The following is an 18903-nucleotide window of genomic DNA, read 5'->3' as shown; positions in this document are numbered from 1 at the left end:
TGACAGTGGGAAGAGTAATAACATATTTTAATAACAATCCATAGAGCACCACTGCTCATAAACAGAGCGTAAGTGAAAGAGTTTCCTAGATGGGTGTGGTGGTCTACTGAAGTGGTCTCAGCTGCTACAGAGCCCAAGTTGGGAAGATAGCCTGGGATTAAGAATTGGAGACCAACCCAGGCAACATTCCAAGATTCTGTCTTAAGAAAAACAACTGGGATGCAAAGGAATGTCTGGGATTTCTAAGGAACCAACTACAGAATTAAGATTTATATATGAATTAAACAAATTTCAGCATTATTAATGTTTCTAAAGTTTATATGCCAAAGCAAGCTTGCAATAGACAGATACATGATAGATAGATAGATATAGAGATAGAAACAGATTGATAGATAAAAGCATACATAAATACATATATGCAAACTATATGCACACATGCATACATACATACACACATACATACATACATACATACATACATACATACATAGATTCGGTTTCCCAAGTCCATCACAAATCCTCACTCTTGAGGCTGATGCTGATTTCCCTTTTCCTTTTCTCAGGAAGTCTAAGCAGTTTTCTCTGCAGATGCTCTGAACATCTTGTGATCCTTCTACCATCTGTGTGCTTGGGCGAGAGCCAGGAAGCAATGTTCATTAAAATGATTTTATAAAGCTATAACTCAGATTAAGCTGCCAGTTAACAGATGAAATAAAGTGAACTTTCACTACCATATTTTTTTTTGCTTTTCCTTCTATTTTTAAAGTCATGGAGTCTTTTTCAGAAGGTTCTTGGGAAGTCACTTAAGGAAATCAAACTTAAGTTCAACTAGACATTAGTCCACCCCATTTTACCTTTGTAAGATTGTTTTCTAGTTCAGTTTTTATTTCTACATCTGCTTCACATCCATTTCATTTTGTTTTTGTACTTTTTGTGATCATTAATTACTTGTGCAGAGATTTCAGTTCATCGTGTTGGTGAGTATATTGCATGTCGATCCATTTTCTATTGTTTTTCTAATTTTAAAATATAGAAGTTGGTTATCTAGTTTGGAAAGAAGTGTGAAAACTCCTTTCACCTCTGCAGTGCAGTAAAGTGTTATTTGTAACAGACTCTCAGCATGCCATGACACTGTACATGCTGCCTTGAGAGACCTCCATTTATCCGCTCCAACATTAACCAGGGCGGAGATGGCAACTTAATACTTTCAGGTTTATCTAATCCATTGTGTACAACTATACTCAGCATACAATGAACCATCAAGTCATTATTAAAAAAATATTCTTCCCCCTAAAAACTTTTGAGACATTTTAATAGGCATTCTCTTTTATTTGATTAACTAAAATGTCCTAAATGTTTCTTGTATCTCATCCTACCTTCTCATCCTTCCTACCTTCTGATCTGCCATGGTTTTATTCCTTTATCATCATTTGGTTTGTCAGTAAGAAAGAATAGAACATGTTATAATGCCGCTTTTCTTATTGTAATTAGGTATAAATCATATGAATGCATATTTTAATACATTTTGGAAGAATCCCATATTAGCTATTATCTGAAAGAGCTCTTTTCAAAAGTAACATTTCAGTTCAGTTGACAAAGGAAAATTCTCTGTGCTTTTCCCCACGCCTTGGGCTTCCAGGTGAAGTTCTAGCAGCACTTCCCTCCGGCCTGTGATGCTTTCCAAATCCATGCCCCTCCGTCACAGTGCCCTTCACCTGCCCTAGCATGGCACGGGCACGGTGGTCCCCGGTGGGGCTGGCACTGTGGTTCTTGGTGTGGCTCCGGAATGATGATGCTGAATCCCTCATTCAGTGCAAAAGCAATTCAGTAACTGAAAATGAAAGGTTTGCACAGCCAACCACATTGGAACTTCCTTCTGTTATGTAAACAAATTTATGTTGCAGACTTTTTGTTGTTTTTTTATTGTGGGGTTTGAACTCTGGACCTGGGTGCTGTCCCTGAGCTCTTCAGCTCAAGGCTAAGGTTCTACCAGTTGATCCACAGCACCACGTCCAGTTTTCTGGTTAATTGGAGATAAGAGTCTCACTGACTTCTGGGCCCAGGTTAGCTTTGAACCTCAATCCTAATATTTCAACCTTCTGAGTAGCTAGGATGACAGGCATGAGCCACCACTCTGGGCTTATAACAGAATTTCCATATAAATGTATATTCCAGTTGCTGGTGCTGGTGGCTCACACTTAAAAATCTAGCTACTCAGAAACCTGAGATCTGAAGTGCATGGTTCACAGCTATTCTGAACAGGAAAGTCCTAGAGACTCTTATGTCTAATTAACCATCAAAAAGCCAGATGCAGAGGTGTGGTTCTAGTGGTAGAGCACTGGACTTGGGAGAAAAAGAAACAGATAAGTGAAAACTCGAGTTCCTGAGTTCAGGCCTCATGGTCAGTACAAACACACAAAAAAAGTGGGAGAGGGGAGAAATAAAGAAGGAAGAAGAAAAGAAGGAAAGAAGGAAGAAAGGAAGGAAGGGAGGAAGGGAGGAAGGAGAGAGGAAGGAAGGAAGGAAGGAAGGAAGGAAGGAAGGAAGGAAGGAAGGAAAAGTATAGTATTTATGTTTTGTTATTACTGGGGTTTTCTTGTAATGTAATTCTAAGGAAATGCTATTCATACATTCTACATTTCTATATCAAAGTAAAATAACTCCCGACCACCTGTTTTCTTTGTATAGTTATAATAATAATAATCTCCATATATGAGTACTTTATTAAATTTTATATTTGTTTTTCTTCCTCATCATACATTTTTTAAATTTTTATTTTAATGTATAGAGGGGATACAGTTTTATTCACCAGATAGAGAGTGCATTATTTCTCACACATTGATACCCCTTCTCATGCTTTTGTCTCCACTTCTCTCCCCCGACATCCTCCCCTCATCTTTTCCCCCTCCTATTTCAAATAAGCAAATAAACATATATATATATATATATATAAAATACCAGGTAACAAAGTCAGATACAGTAACAATATGAGATTAATCAAAGGGCAACACACAGGAAGAGAAAAAAAACAGTATATTAAGAACAACAGTCACTCAAAATTAAACTCTTGTTTCCATGTCCTTGAGACCCATTAATTTGGCCTCATCCTATATGGCCTTATGCATCCAGGTTTTGAGCTATTGTAATCCTCTGCTAGGAGAGTTCAAGATTTGTACTAATTATTACAAATGAGGGAAACCATTGAGCCTACTTTCCTTGGGATCTGGCTTACTTCACTTAATATGATTTTTTTAGTATGTTCTTGTTTCTGGACATTTGGGTAAATGCCAAGGAGTAGAGTTGCAGGGTCCTAGGGGATCTCTATGTTTAGTCTTTTAGGAAATGCCATACTGCATTCCAGAGTTTACACTTGCACCAACAGTGTAGTAGTGATCCCTCCTGGCCACATCCCCACCAACATCTGTTATTATTAGTTTTCTTGATCCTGGCCATTCTAACTGGAGTGAGGTGGAATCTCAGAGTTGTTTTGATTTGCATTTCTTTTATGGCCAGAGATGTGGAATATTTCTTCTTGTGTCTATAGGCCATTCTTATTTCTTCTTCAGAGAAGTGTCTTTATGTCTTTGGCCCATCTTTCAATGGGATGGTTGTTTCTTTGAAGATTTGTTTTTGAGATATTCAATTTTTTTAGCTGTTGATATATTTTAGATATGAGGCCTTTGTCTGTTGTATGGCTAGTGAAGATCTTCTTCCACTCTGTGGGCTTTCTATTTAACATACTAGCTATGTCCTTTGCCATACAGAAAGTTTTAAAGGATGAGTGGATGACACGATCCATAAAAAGCTTTAAAACACATCCTAGCCATGAAAAGAGGGTAACATAGATGTTCCCAGGGGTTGGGGCAGAGAGGGATGTGCCTGAGTGTGGGCCAGGTGCATTCCGATTGGCCTGGTGGAGGTGAGCAAGCTTGTGCACTGTGAGCATGGGGTGACTGGGAAGGGACAGGGAAACCTGTCCTCAGGAGGTCGCTCAGGCCTCCATGACAGTTGGAGGGAATGCCCCCAGTGCGTTCCTGGAGACAGTGGGCACAGACCTGCGCGCAGGCCCCAATCTGGGTCCGGGTTCCTCTCCTTGACTCCAGGGCAGCCCCGCGGCCCACGGAGGTGCGGAGCTGGTCCAGAGCCGGTCCGGCTGTGGCCTCGACCTGCACCAGCTGGGGGAAAGGCTTCCAGTCGGGAAAGGACCACCTGGACACAAAGCGGCTTACCCCGGACACCGCAAGGCTCTCACGAGGCGGTGGAGGTCCAGGTTCCCGGGAACGCGCTCTCCCCACGCGCGGACTCACCCACAGACCTTGAACGTCAGCATGTGGAGGCGCTGGAGGCTCCTTTGGGATTTTGTCAATGAGACTTTCTTGTCCCCGCGGTCTCCGCCTTCTGGAAGGACTGGGCAGGAGCAGCAGGTCGGATTCTGCGCTCTGGCGTTCCCCTCCCTCTGGCCAGGATGGCCGGGGTCACTGCAGGTCCCCAGGGTGAATCCGGCCTGTTACCCGTTTCTACGGCAACGCCCGCCCTCCCCGTGGCCACGGCGGCCCTGCCCCTGACAGCAGCTAGCCAGGAGCAGGGCGGCGCCAGCTCCCTCCCTCCGCCATCTCCTCCTTCCCTGTTTCCCTGCTCTTCATTTCTCCATTCCCGTGCTGCCTCCTCCCCCCCAGGGCCGCCATCGCGAAATTCAGCATGGTAGGTGAGGATCAGAATTGGACACTGGGAGTTCTGGCTCGGGTTGAGCACCAGTGGCCTCCTGTCCATCCACTGAGACTGCCCCTGGTCAGCTCCTCCGAAAACACGCTGACCGGCGGGTGCGCGTAATCCCAGCCAGGGAGGCTGGGGCGCACGGGGTGGGGGGGGGTGGCGGAGTCGATCAGGGCAGATCCCTCTAAAGACCGATCCCCCCCCCCCCCGCGGCGGCTGGGGGACCCGGGGCTGAAGCCCTGGACTCTCGCGACCTGAATTCCTGACCGCCAGAGGCTGTCAGCGTAGAAGAGCCAGGGGAGCGGCCCGCGCCAGGCAGAAGATGGAACACTGCGTGTGCAGCGCCTAACGCGCCACGGGCTCGCCTAGCCGGCCACGGGCTCCGGGCTCTAGAGGCGACCGAGGGACTTGGGTCCTCCTCCCCAGACCTCCCCACCCTGCCGGCCAGGGGTGCCAGGTCCTCGTCACAATTCCCACAGTCAGATCGCCAGCACATTTCTTCAGGGACAGCACCATCCCTTCCTTGGCTCTCCCAGTCTTTCTGTCCCCGCCCAAGGTGGCACCACGCAGGAGGTCGCATTTGCTAATCCACCGTCCTTTAACTCTGGAGTAGCTGGCAGAGCAGATCCACTACACACACCCCACCTCCAGACTGGAACAGGCTAACCTAGAAAAACACCCGCCCTCCAGGCAGGAAGAGGCTAACCTAGGAAAACACCCCACCTCCAGAATGGAAGAGACACATCTAAGAAATCTAGAAAAGCCAGTCCAGAAAGGGCCAACCTAGGCCAATCTAGAAAAGCATTTCCAAGCAGGAAGAGCCCACTGCCAAGTGATTGGTCAAGGAGCAGGTGACGGCCCTATGGATAGCAAATGCACGCAGAGACTGCAGTGAGAGTTGACATTTTACTAGTTAAAAAGCCAGTCCTACTTACTATATGACTACCAGCCACGAAGTCTGTTTCCTTGAAGAATGCTAATCTAATTTGGCTGTATAATACCTCAATCCTACTGATATATTTACCAATTATTTTATTGGTGCATCATAATCCTGTAGTATTATTATGTTTGGGGGGATTTATAAAACAATCGGTTCACTCAGTCCTTAATTAAAATGTCTTGAATAGTCAGACATTTTCAGGCTTTGTCACTTACTTAAAATTTCTACATAAAGAACTTCAGCTTCAGAAATACAAATAAATTCTCACAATGCTAGTTTACTCTCTTCCTTTTTATTTGGTCTTCCATCTCAATATCTGGCATATGCATATACATACTTATCTGGCATATACATATACAATCAGGTGTCAGAGTGTATTTGCATGTGCATTTTTGAAATATGTACAGTATTTGAATTAGAAACATGGTTGTTTTAGATAACATTAAATTTCATGCTTTGAGTTTAGGGAGAAATCAGGCTTTTTGCCCCCAAAGAATAACAGCATATTTGAGTAAAAATAGTTGAGTTGAGACTCCAACAATTAAAAACTCTAGAGAGTATATAATTTAATAATATATAGCAATATGCCTAAGATATAGCAAATTACTTTAAGATATGATAGTCATAGAGTCTGAACAGTCCATAAAGAAATGATTTGTACTAGATTAATGGGATTCTAAATGGTGTATGGAACTATAATTGAGAGCAACATACTGGAGCATTTTATTTGTCATAGAAATGTTTTAATAATCATCTTCAATATCTACTTATGCTACAGTATAACTTTGAGATCTAAAACTTCCTTCTTGAGAAGTTTATATATATTGCAGAAGAGAGTTACCACCTCTCCTTTTTTCCTGTGCAGCCTCTGCTTTCTCCAAACAAATTGCCTAAGTAGTTGTAATTTAATTTAAATTTTTCCTAATTTCTTCAAATATTTTATCATTGTTCTTGAAGTGGAATAACAACAATGGTTGTCTACAAAATATATCCTGAAAACATAAGAATACTTCAGAAATATCATAGAACTGCAACAATATGGAACATTTACTTCATTTTTTATTACCATTCAGTTGTACAAAGGAGATGCCAGTTGACAAAGCAGTTCAGGATTAAAAGAATGTATCTTGATCACCGTCATCGTTTTCAATGTTATCAACCACTGGTTCCAACCTGCCCCTTCCCTCACTATTTTGTAGGGTGTACATTGGACTCTCCTGCACTTTCCCCTCTTCTCCTCTTCATTTGTCCATCCCTCTCCCCTTGCCCCCACCCCACCCCTTTCCGGTTTCCTGATTCCTATGTTTATTTTAATGAACTTTGCCTTTGCCTTTCTAAGGACTTATGCTATTTGAGTTTTCCCTTGAATCTACCATATTTCAGTTAATACATTTGTATCTGCTTGCATATCGCCCAATGTATTTATTTATGAGTTTGTAAGCTAAATATAGCTTTCACATATACAGGAAAACATGCATCCTTTATCTCACCGGGTCTGACTTACTTCATTTAATATAATTTTTCCAGATCTTTCCATTTCCTTACAAACAGAACAACATAATTCTTTCTGATGGATGAGTAAAATTCCATTACATACACACACACACACACACACACACACACACACACACACACACACACATACACATATCACATTTTTTTGTTGTTTTTGTTTTTGTGGGTCATGGGGCTTGAACTCAGCCTGAGTGCTGTCCCTGAGCTCTTCAGCTCAAGGCTACTGACCTATTCTTGAGCCAATCCCCACTTCCCGTTTTCTAGAGATTGATTGGAGATAAGAGTCTCGGGTCCTTTTGTGCCCAGGCTGGCTTTGAACCTTAATTGTTAGATCTCAGCCTCCTGAGTAGCTAGGATTACAGGCATGACCCACAGGGCCCGACTTATACCACATTTTTTTGATCCATTCATCCATTAAGGGGCATCTGGGCCGATTCCACACCTTTGCTGTGGTAAATAGTGTTGCAATAATGGCTAACAAGCTACATAGAGACTTCTCAGAAGAAGAAGTAAAAATGGCCAGTAGACACATGAAGAAATATTCAACATCTTGGCTGTAAAGGAATTCAAGTCAAAACGATGTTGAGATTCTACCCCACCCCAGTTAGAATGGCAAGTATCAAGAAAACAGATAATAACAGATGCTGATGGAGATGTGGTCAAAAGGAACACTACTATACTGCTGGTGGGAATGTCAACTCTTCAACTACTCTTGAAAGCAGTGTGGAGTTTCTTAGAAAAATTAAGCACAGCGCTTCCCTATGACCTAGCAGTCCCACTCCTGGGTACTTACACAATCACAAAGAAGGATACAGTGAAGCCACCAGCACAGCCATGTTTACTGGAATATTTATTTTCTAAAAAGCAATGTCTTATTAGTAAACTATTTAGTGTATGCAAATTACATAAAGGGATTTCCATACATGCATGTAAGAGCATTGATCAAATGAATCTCGATCGTGCATTCTTTCCCCCATCCACCTTTTAAACAGTTTTGGGTTTCATTCATCAGTTTCACATGTATATGTGATTTGCTTTGATGACATTCATCTCATTACCTCCTTCCTCTCTCCTCCCTGTCCCGCTAGCTGCACCTTCACACAAGGCCTCTTCTGCAGTCTGGCCTCTTTTGTATTATTTTGCAATATAAATTTGCCTACAAAGAGACAGCAACCTGTTAAACGTTTGGTCTGCATTTTTTAGCTACATTAAGTTTACAACTTCCAATGTGATCTTAAGGTCGTGTCCTTGTGTGGGGCCAGAAATACAAAATTGTTTGGAGATCTTCTTTTAATTATTGGGTGATCCAAAGAGAAAAACTTTTTTTTTTACTTCAGCTGCCTTCGCAGTTTATGTCCTAAGATTGGGAAAGAAATGTTTGCAAATGTAGTATGTGTTTGATTTTTTTTTTTAGCCTCAGTCCCTTTGGTTATGACTCAGACTGTAAATCCATCACTTCATCCTGTGTACTTTAGAACACTTCCAAGCTAGTCTACAAAAGGGCTGACTGTGCTTGGGCTGTGCATTGCAAGGTCACACAAGGCTACACAGGACACTGGTGTCTCTGCCCTTTATGTAAAGACTCCTCCCTAGCGAGACTCTTATGCCCAGCCTCAGGTCTCCCTTGTGGGAAAAAGGCAGCAAAGTGGCCACACTAAACACCAAACAAGGCCTGGCAGTGAGGAAGGACTTTCAGGTGAGGAACTGGAGAAGGGTGTGATGGTTAGTGGAGAGTGCTGGAGAAGGTGTGTAATGGTTAGTAGGGAGTGCTGGAGGAGGTGTGTAATGGTTAGTAGGGAGTGCTGGAGAAGGTGTGTGATGGTTAGTGGAGAGTGCCCTGAGCCGATGGGGAGGAGGGTGTTGCATGCCTCACCCAGAGACCTAGAACACATTCTGTACCTTAAACAAAAACTAGAAGGTAAAAGTCAGCCAGGTCACACCTGTAATGCAGCCTGAGACAGGTAAGGGTCACAGTTCAAAGCCAGTCCAGGCAAGTCAAAGAGACACAAATCTACAATTAACTGGCAAAAGGCAGCATATTGAGCTGTGGTTTGAGGGTTACAGGGCTAGCTTCAAGCACAAAAGCCAAGGAACAGTGCATAGTCCTTGACTGCAAACCCCAGGGCTGGTGTGTGCACATACACACATATGCACACACATGCAAGCACACACACATACACACACAGAAAGTCTTTATAAGATGGTGTCAAAGACAGAGATGGCAGCTTATTTCTGTACTTGGGGTCATTAGGAGAGACGAGGCTAAGGAAAAGTTATTTTAGCCAGTGCCCACAAGTAGGAAATAGGAAGTGTTTTCTGGTTGGGTTGGAACCCCAGGTGGCAGACGCACCTGTCAGCATGGCAGCCTGCAGCCAGCCAGGTGCAGGCAGCTGAGGTGTGGGCAGCTGAGCCAGCTTGACAGGTCTGAGTGTGAGATTGAGACATTATCCCCACGGCACTGGTCAGCCACTGAACTGTTTCTAAAGAGGTCAAAATATGATTTGATCTGTGTTTTAAAGAAAGCTCTCAAAGAGGAAATAATGGGGACAAGTGTAGAATTCAAAAGTTCAGTCAAATGTCTCCTTGTGTTTGTGTGCCAGTAGCTACGCTTGAACTCGGGGCTATGGGCCCTTGTGAACCCCCACATCTGGCACTCTAATACTTGAGCAATGCCTCCGATCTGGTGTTTGGCTGGTTAATGGGAGCATTGCAGAATATCCTCCCCAGGCTGACTTTGAACTGTGATCTTCCAGATCCCTGCCTCTGGAGCCGGGATTATAGGCATGAGCTACTGGCACCTGGCTTCAAACAGCTTTTGATAGTTCAAGAAAGAGAGCCTGACATCTTCTAGAAAGTTCTGGAAGATAGAGGGAAGTGCATGGGTTGTATCCGTGTCCCAGATATGTAAGTAGCAGGCTGTGTTGATGGCTAGCTTGTGGGAGCTGGAGGAAATCTAATGTCAGGAATAACCCTGAGCTGTCGGTTTTCAACACTGAATAGATGGGAGTGAGAAGGAATAAATTCTTTGGTAGTAGATCAAGGATTCTGTTCAAGAAACATTTGTTGAATAAAATATTCACTACAGTGATCATATAATATTTTATGATTAAAGACGCTTTTCTGCACGACTGTTTGCTTATGAATGTTAATGGCTGCTTTTAAATTACAAGTGCAGAATTACGCAGCTGCAAAGGAAGGGAGACTAGGCTGTGTTGACTTTTCAACCTTTTAAAGAAATAAGCTCCTAGCTTTTAGCATCCTTCCTGCCTTCAACTGATGTTCATTTTTAATGGAATGGCTGTCTTCCTTCCACGTAATCATCCTGAGGCCTTTGGCCTCTCTTGGAGTGTCCCTCTCCTGGTTGTGTCATTGTGCCCACCCGCCTTTGCGCTGGGGATTTTTATTCACTTGCTTCTCTTCGCCCTGAAAGTGGGTGCTCCTTCATGGCAGTTCCAGATCTCCTGCGTCCCCTCTGCAGCGTGGCTGCCCTGCTCTCAGAGCCCTCTACGGTGCAGGGCCCACACACAATGGCCTGCAGACCCTCCCTGGCCAGTGTGACTTGCTAGCCAAATTATCTTTTCCTCCTGCACCTCTTATCACTGCTGGCATCCTGTCCAGCCCAGTTTGCTTCTTCTTGTCTGCCTCTTCCAGCTGCAGGAGTGACTCCACCATTTTGTCCCGAGGCCCAGCAGCTCCCAGCATATTTGAAGCAGAACCATGGGTAGTGGCTGCTTTCACACTGAACTCATCAGGGCACCACAGTCTCTCCAAAAAAATTAGCCAGGTCTAGATTATCCACTATTGTTTGTTTTATTAGATTTGATTTGTTTATTTTTAAAGTTATTTTATTTTACTTTATATTTGATTGTTTTGCTGGTGCCCAAGTTTGAACTCTGCCCATCCTCCTTTCTTGGCTTGCTTGCTAACTCAACTCTACCACTTGAGCCATACCTCTGGATGAGGTTTTTGCTGGTTAATTGGAAATGGAATCTCATAAGCTCTTCTGCCTGGGGTGACTTTGCACTATGGTCCTCTGGGGATCTCAGCCCCCTGCTTCAGGACAGCTACAGGCATGAGATATGCAGGTCCCCAGCTGTCCAGTACCAATTCAATGAAGCACCATCTGATTCCATGTTCTGGATTTGTGCATTCTCGAGTCAGCTCTGTTCATTGGTGGTGTCAGCTTTTTGGCCCTGGGCCTGCATGTTCCCTGGGCTCTGACTACTGCCCTTCAGGAATGAATGGTTCTGGTATGGGGAGGCTCAGAGGGGTTGCACCCTGCAGTCCTGCCATCTCAGCCTCCCAAGTTGCTGGGATTACATGTGCGAGCCACTGGCATCTGATGATTTGCTTTTTGATGATGGAAATACTTGTATAAGAATGATAGATCATTCAGTAAATGAACACAATAAGGCAAACTCCAGATGGACGAGAAGCCTGGATATAAGGAGACTCCGGAAACTCACTGGAGCAGAGGGTTGGGTGGGTAAAGAAAAAAGAAAGAAAAGATGAAGGAAAAAAAGAACAAGATAGAGACAAAAGAAACCTGCGGCCAATCCTCTAGGCAGTCCATTTAAGTGCCAAGGAAGAGCTCTGTTTATTTCCAGTGCAGTGTCTGCCTTTGGATTCTGATATATTCAACATCAGGTTTTGAATATGCACTCCCACGTTTCAGGTCACTGAAGGACAACCAGAAAATGCTGTTTGCTGCACAAGTCAAATGCTTTATCATAATATACAATGTACAGTCCACTGGAGGTCATTCGTGTGGACTTCATTATGGAAAATTGCTCCACTGGGAGCTGCGGCTACATCTGCAGGACTCCGTGCTCTCTGCCCTCCGTGGAGCCGGCCGTGGAGCAGCAGAGTCCATGCAAAGAGAGGCCCAGAGCTGTCATTTGCACATTTCAGCAGGGGACAGCCAGACACAAACAGAGCTGGGCCCTGCTTGGAATCATGTGACTTAGGAGAGTAAGGAGTACTTGATCTTCCCAGCAGAGACTTGAGACCACAGGGGATTCTATTAATAATCTCACAAAACAGATAGCAGAGACTGGCACTGGCCTGTATGTTAGGAAAAACCCAAGATCTGGAGTGGTGGCCCAGCGACAGCCCTCCCTCCTGCCCCTCAGGCAGCTTCTTCCTCCTTTGTGTCTGGTTTCCACAACCTCTATGCCTGCTTTCTAGCATTTTCCTTTCCTATCCATACTTTAGCTTGTGTGTGAGATTAACCAACACTGTTTGCACATTGAATTCTTGAAAAGAATTCTTGAAAAGTGAATAAGAGATAGCTGGGCACAGGTAGCTCATACCTGTAGCCCTCCCTAGCTACTCTGGGGGCTGAGATCTGAGGCTAGTAGTTCAAAGCCAGCCAGGCAGACAAATCTGAGAGACTCCAATTCACCAGAAAATAGCCAGAAACATAGCTGTGGCTTAAGTGGTACAGCACTAGATTTAAATGGAAAAGGCAAAGCGATAGTTCTCAGGCCCTGGGGGAAAGCCCCGGTTTGGGACACAAAAGGTTGACTAAGAGATGAGTCCTCTGGAAATTGGACAGATATGATTAATTTTGAAATTTAGGGGGGAAACAGTGACTGGTGTTAAAATTGAGCCTTCTTGTTGGGGAAATAAGTGAGCTTGACACATTAGTACATCCTGGTAGTTTAATAATACAAAAGTAAAAATAAAAAAGATATGGAAAGAAGGGAAAATATAGGAAGCATGAAAGCATTTGGACATGAAAACACGATGGTGTAAAATACAATGATGAAGATAATTGCTTGGCCTGATATTACATCATAGAGGAAAGTGTGGTGAAAGTGTTGTTGTTTTTTATTTTTTTGAAAACCTCAAGAAGTTTAACTTTGGGAATTTTCTGAACATGGCATGAGAGGTTTAGATATATACTTTTCTGAGGGATTCCAAAAGCTACCTTTTTTTCTGTTCTTTTTTTTTTTTGCCAGTCCTGGGCTTGAGCTCAGGGCCTGAGCACTGTCCTTGGACTTTCTCAAGGCTAGAGCTCTACCACTTGAGCCTCAGCACCACTTCTGGCTTTTTTCTATGTATGTGGTACCGAGGAATCGAACCCGGGTCTTCATGCATGCTAGGCAAGCACTTTAACCACTAGGCCAAACTCCCGGCCCCCTCTGTTCTTCTTTTAAAATATTTTTATTGTAATTAATAAAAGGGTTACATGATATTTGCCAGATAGAAGGTGCATTAATTCACATACGTTGATACCCTTCCACATGTCTTGGTCCCCATTACCCTTCCCCCACCCCCTCTTGGTTTTCCCCCCTTCCCTGTCCAATTTCAAGTAACCAAATACAAATATTTTTTTTAATGCCCATAGTTGCCATTGTGTTGTCATCATTATTTCACATAATCCCTAAAGATAGGTGCTACTGTCTCTATTTTATAGATAAATGGCTCAAAGATTCATAGCTTGCCTAATTTAACTGTAATAAAGCTGGTGGGGCTTAATCCGCTCTGAAGCTCATAGAGGAGGCTCCACTGCTGCCTCCTTATGTAACTTCTAACAGCTCTCATCTATGGAGATTTATATTGCCCTTAGAAAACTATACTAGGAATTTTGTGAATGTTCTTTTTCTTCCCCAGTAAACATTCATACTACTCTTTTCGCTTGATAAAGCAATTGTTTTGTCACTTTGACTTATTTATTAAGTAATCCACAGGACCTCATTTTAGCAGATGTTATTTGTGGGGTGCAGCATTTTGATTTTTATGGAAAAGATTTTTAATCTGAAGCATTAGCTATCTTTGTGTGCCGTTCAGTCACCCAGACCCTTAATCTTAACTTGTGGTACCTAATACACACACGTAGGACTATCAAATAGGTATTTGAGCCACTTTAGAATTTAAAATGGAAGGCTTTTCCCCCTCTGCTGTATCCCTGCTTTCAAGTGGAATTGAAGAACTCTAGACGTGTTAGGGAGAAGCACACTTCAACAGATGTTTTCTAGTCCTGAATTTTATGACAATTGGGTACTTAAATTTGGAGAACAAAATTGGGGCTTGAGGAGAAGGGGTAGTTGAGCCTATTATAAAATGGAAGAATCAGAGTTTTAAACACTGTAAACAAGAACAACAACAACAACAGCAATGACAACAACAACAAAACTTTTCTGCCTGCTGTTTGTAAAAGCTCTCTGGGAAGATCTTTCACGAAGACCAATTTTTTAAAATGTCATTTACCTACCTAATACCTACATGTCCTGAGACATGTATGTAAACTTCCAAACTGTTTTGTCAGTGTACTTAGAAAACACACAAGAATCTTTATCAAATTTAAAAAAAAAAGAGAGAGAGATAGTCCTTTGACTTTAGGAATCAGAACTGCTTCCTATGACTTCCTCGGGAAGAGAGCTGCACAGCATCATCTTGCTCTGCTGAACCCAAGACAAGATAGGTGGGTATGAGAGCTGCTCCCTGCCCTTCCACATGCCATGACAGCTCTCCTGTGCTCTGCTGGACAGGCCCATACTGAAGTGGAGCCCTGTGAAAGCTTGTACTCCTGTGGGGTCCCCCTGTAATCCCAGCCCCGGGGGGAAGATCTCAGAGACCTGAGCATGAGGCCAGCTGAGGAAACATACCCAGGCTGGGACTCTAAACTGTTTGATATTTATTTAGAACTTACTCAATGACACATTTACCTTGTATTTAAATATGTATTTATTTATAATAAATAAAAATTAGTGATGTATTTATCTGAAGAAAATTAATAGTAACTAAGTAAGCTTTAATGGGAAAGACAAGGTGACCCCAAAGGAATTATGTGCCACCTCCCCAAATACTGAAGTTGTGGAGTGAAAATTCCCTGATGGGTCTGTAAGTTCTCAGTCATGTGCCACCCGCTTGTATTGCATGAGGAACCAAAACCAGAGTTTCAATGAAAACATGAAATTTAGAGCATCCCATATTGCCTGTTCATTTAACAAACCATAACCTTGAAGTGTCCTCTAAGCAATATATTATTCTGTGAGGAAGGCTTTTATTCAAATTTCACTGAAACACCTATAATACCTGGATTTAGTCCAGCAAGTTTTAAAGAAGCTATGAAAACAGAGTTTGTAACTGTAAATCTGTGCTTTGTACTTGTGGCCTACTGTCAGACCACACACATCTTTATTTGTAGTTTAACATTCCAGTGTTGCCTGTTTAGTACCCATTGGATATAGTAGCTTCCATTTCCTTGAAGGCTAAATAACATCTAAGTTTGCCTAAGGGCTTCACACATTGTTTTTTGGTATGTATTAATTATGCTTTGTAAAAGGTTCATTGTGACACTTCTCTCTATGCAGAGAACCCACTTTGAGCCCTGTTTTCCTCTGCTGTCCTCTTTTTCCCTTTCTCTCCTATCCACCCTCCTTGTATCTCCACAACTTTACTTGTTTCATTTTATTTATGTCCCTCTAGCTAGCTTCTTCAAAATAGGGCAAACATGAAGTACTTGGTTTATGAGACTTGGTTTATGCTCACATAGCATCATGATTTCACCTGTTTTTCATCAGATGGAATAATTCCCTTCCTGTTTATTTATTCACTTATTTAGTTTTAGGATCTTTAAGTACTTGTACAGAGGGGTTGCAATTCACTGTGCTCATTTGCAAGTGCACAGCATTGTGATCAAGGTCTCCCCACTTGAGTGAGAAGGGGAACAATCTCATTGTCCTTGATGCTGATTAAAATTGGCTGTGCATGTAAACCATATTTTCTGTGCTTGTTCATCCATCGATGGACCCTTCCGCTTGTTCCATACTCTGGTTGCTGTGAAGAGCTACAGCAGGACTGTGACGAGTCTTGCCCCAGGGTTTGGAAGGTGTTCCAGGTGATCTCCATCATAGCCACATTGCTTTACACCCCCAGCCCCTCCCAGGGTTTGTTCCTCCCAATGAGGAGGCAAGGGATTGGAGACTGCCTCTTCAAGTGCCTGGTGTGGGAACTGAGAAGAGAGAATCAGTCATTTAAATCATTTTTGCTATCTGGCAATAAAATTTCTAATCATTCAAGGGTCATAGAACTACAGTCTTCCAAGTCAACTTATGTATAACACTTTTACACTTCAGGTTTTGAAGAACATGTATGTTGGTCATTTGAAGGCTGACATTGGAGATCTGTAAGTCTGTCAAGTCAAATCCCTTTTCATAATGGCATTAGGGAAGTAACATCTTCATTTAAACAGCCCTTTGCTGAGCTGAGATCTCCAGGAAAACAAACCTGAGAGATTCTTACCTCCAGTTAACTAGCAAAAACAAAAGTGGAGGTTTGGCTCCAAAGATGTGGCTTATTTTTTTTTCAGCTAGGAGCATCAAAAGGGCAAACAAAAGCAAGGGGCCCAGTGCATTCCAGAAATAAGGACACATGGAAGAACAGGGGACACGTGTCTTCACAGCAAAAGTAAAGTACCCATGCTCTTGACCGCTTTCACAATGCACACAAACCCTAGAACGTGCGCAGGACACATCCTAATGAAAAATAAAACAAAGACAAAACACTCATGAAACACATTCCAGTCTCTGTGCTGTCATCTAGACAAAAATCTCAATTAACAGCATGAGCTTTCAGTGCCCAATGGTTTTACTTGTGCCTTTTCTCTTGTGCCATTCCATTCCGTTGTCAATTTTGGGGACAGAATGAAGAAGCAGATATTTTCTAAACACCATGAGACTTAAAGTTAGACTGGAGCAATTAAAAGAGAGATCATCAGTGTTGCAGGAAGCAGTGAAGGTGAGGGAAGAAAGGCAGGGCCGTGTGCTGAGGAGGGGGTTCTGCACATTGTCTGGGGTTGTTTCCAGACAAGAGTAGCATCTATTTTTTTAAAAAAAATGTCAGCCAGGCACTGGTGGCTCACGCTGTAATCCTAGCTACTCAGGAGGCTGAGATCTGAGGATCATGGTTCAAAGCCAGCCCATGCACAAAAGTCCGTGAGACTCTTATATCCAATTAACCACCAGAAAACCAGAAATGGCGCCATGGCTCAAGTGGTGAAGCACTACCCTTGAAGAGCTCAGAGTCAGTGCCCAGGCCCAAAGTTCAAGTCCCATGACTGACCAAAAAGAAAAAAGTTAAAATCTCCTTTGCTGTCCCTTGGTTATCTCATATTGTTATAGTATCTCACTTTGTTATCTGATATATTGAATTTATTTGTATTTGGTTATTTGAAATTTGATAGGGAAGGGGGGAAAACCAAGACGGGTGGGGGGTGTGGGGGGGGGAGGGAAATGGGTACCAAGACATGTGAAAGGGTATCAATGTATGTGAATTAATGCACCTTCTATCTGGCAAATATCATGTAACCCTTTTACTAATTACAATAAAAAATGCAAAGAAAACCCAGAGAAATTACAGCTACTATCTGAACATAGCATCTAACATTCCAAATAATGCATGTGTTACAAGGCACCTCTTTTCCTTCATTGGCAAACCCTCCTTTTTTTTATATTTTAAGATTAATATGTCAAATTACAGGCCAAATGAAATCCCATTTTGTGCTGATAAAGGTTGTGATAATAGCCTGAAAAAAGTGCAGTTTCACCAGTGTAATACAGTTATACATAACCAATCTCATTTGAAACCAATTCATAGCGTGGGAATGTACTTATACAACTAATATTGTTAAATTCTTAATTTTCATCCTCTTGATTTAATGTACAAGATTCTCTAAAAGGAACTCCACTCATGGAGCGCTTATAGTGGTTTGTTTGTTTTTTCACTCTGGCTTTCCTGTACTGATAATCCATTCCCCGTGTGCCCCCCCCCCATCCCTACCCCGGGTCCCCAGGCTTCCTGGCCACCTAGCACAGGTACACAGACAGCAGTATCTCACACACGTGGCTCTGTGGGAAATTTTACACATTACACAACCTCATTTACAATGTATATCAGCTAAAAGCATGAACTGTTTATCATCTTCATTTTTACAATTTGTAGTGAGTGTATGTATACATTTACTACACATATAAACAACTATTTCATATAAAGAGTATATTCAAATATCACTAAACATGACATCCATGTGTTTCCCAATATGTATTGAAATAGTCATTCCAGATAAGGATATAATTTTCCACTCCCGTGTCTATTTTTTGCTCTCAGTTTCACAGACAAGTCGCAGAGATGTTGTTCTTGATGCTGATGGTGAATGCTTCTGTAGACAGAACTTGGCTTTGTGGCACATTATTGTAGTAGGTGCTATGCTGGGTCATGGCAATTCTGTTTCTCTTCCCTTATTTATCTCTTCACTGATGTTGTTTTTGAGTAGTTGTACAGAGGGCTTCCACTTCCCTGTGTGTTTACCACGAGTGTGGTGCGTCTGGACAGTGTCAGCTAGCCGCTCTGTGGCTGGAGTCGCAGCAATGCACTGAAGCAGCCGTGCAGTCCCTGACATGCCTGTTCCTATGCCTGTTGTTCTCTAGACAAAATACAGACTAAATGGGAATTTCCGTTTACCAGTCAGTGTGTCAAACCAGCAGAAGCTGCGGTGTGTTCATCCCAGCAGTATGTGGGGGCTGTCTGTGCTAGGGACATGGCAGCCACCTGGTCAGCTGCCTGGTAAAGTCCACCAAACCCAGAATGGGTAAACAATGAGAAGTAACCCCTAAAAATAAGGACTGCTTGCTTTGTTCCTCTGGACATTGTAATTCTAGTTGGACTACGCTCAGGCCTTGTTAGATCACACTGGCTGCTGAAGCGGCTGACCGGGGCTGACAGCTCTT

General features: G+C 42.8%; 1 protein-coding gene across 2 annotated transcripts in view; it reads left to right on the top strand.

Moving 5' to 3' along the window:
* Nucleotides 1–18903, top strand: part of Adgrb3 (adhesion G protein-coupled receptor B3) — a 466475-nt gene that overhangs the window by 233363 nt on the left and 214209 nt on the right. The window lies entirely within an intron of this gene.

Source organism: Megascapheus bottae, chromosome 8 (assembly GCF_031878675.1).
Source record: "Megascapheus bottae isolate mThoBot1 chromosome 8, mThoBot2.hap1, whole genome shotgun sequence".
NCBI classification, from domain to species: domain Eukaryota; kingdom Metazoa; phylum Chordata; class Mammalia; order Rodentia; family Geomyidae; genus Megascapheus; species Megascapheus bottae.
Note: the sequence above shows the minus strand (reverse complement) of the source record. Positions and strands in the feature narration are given on the sequence as shown.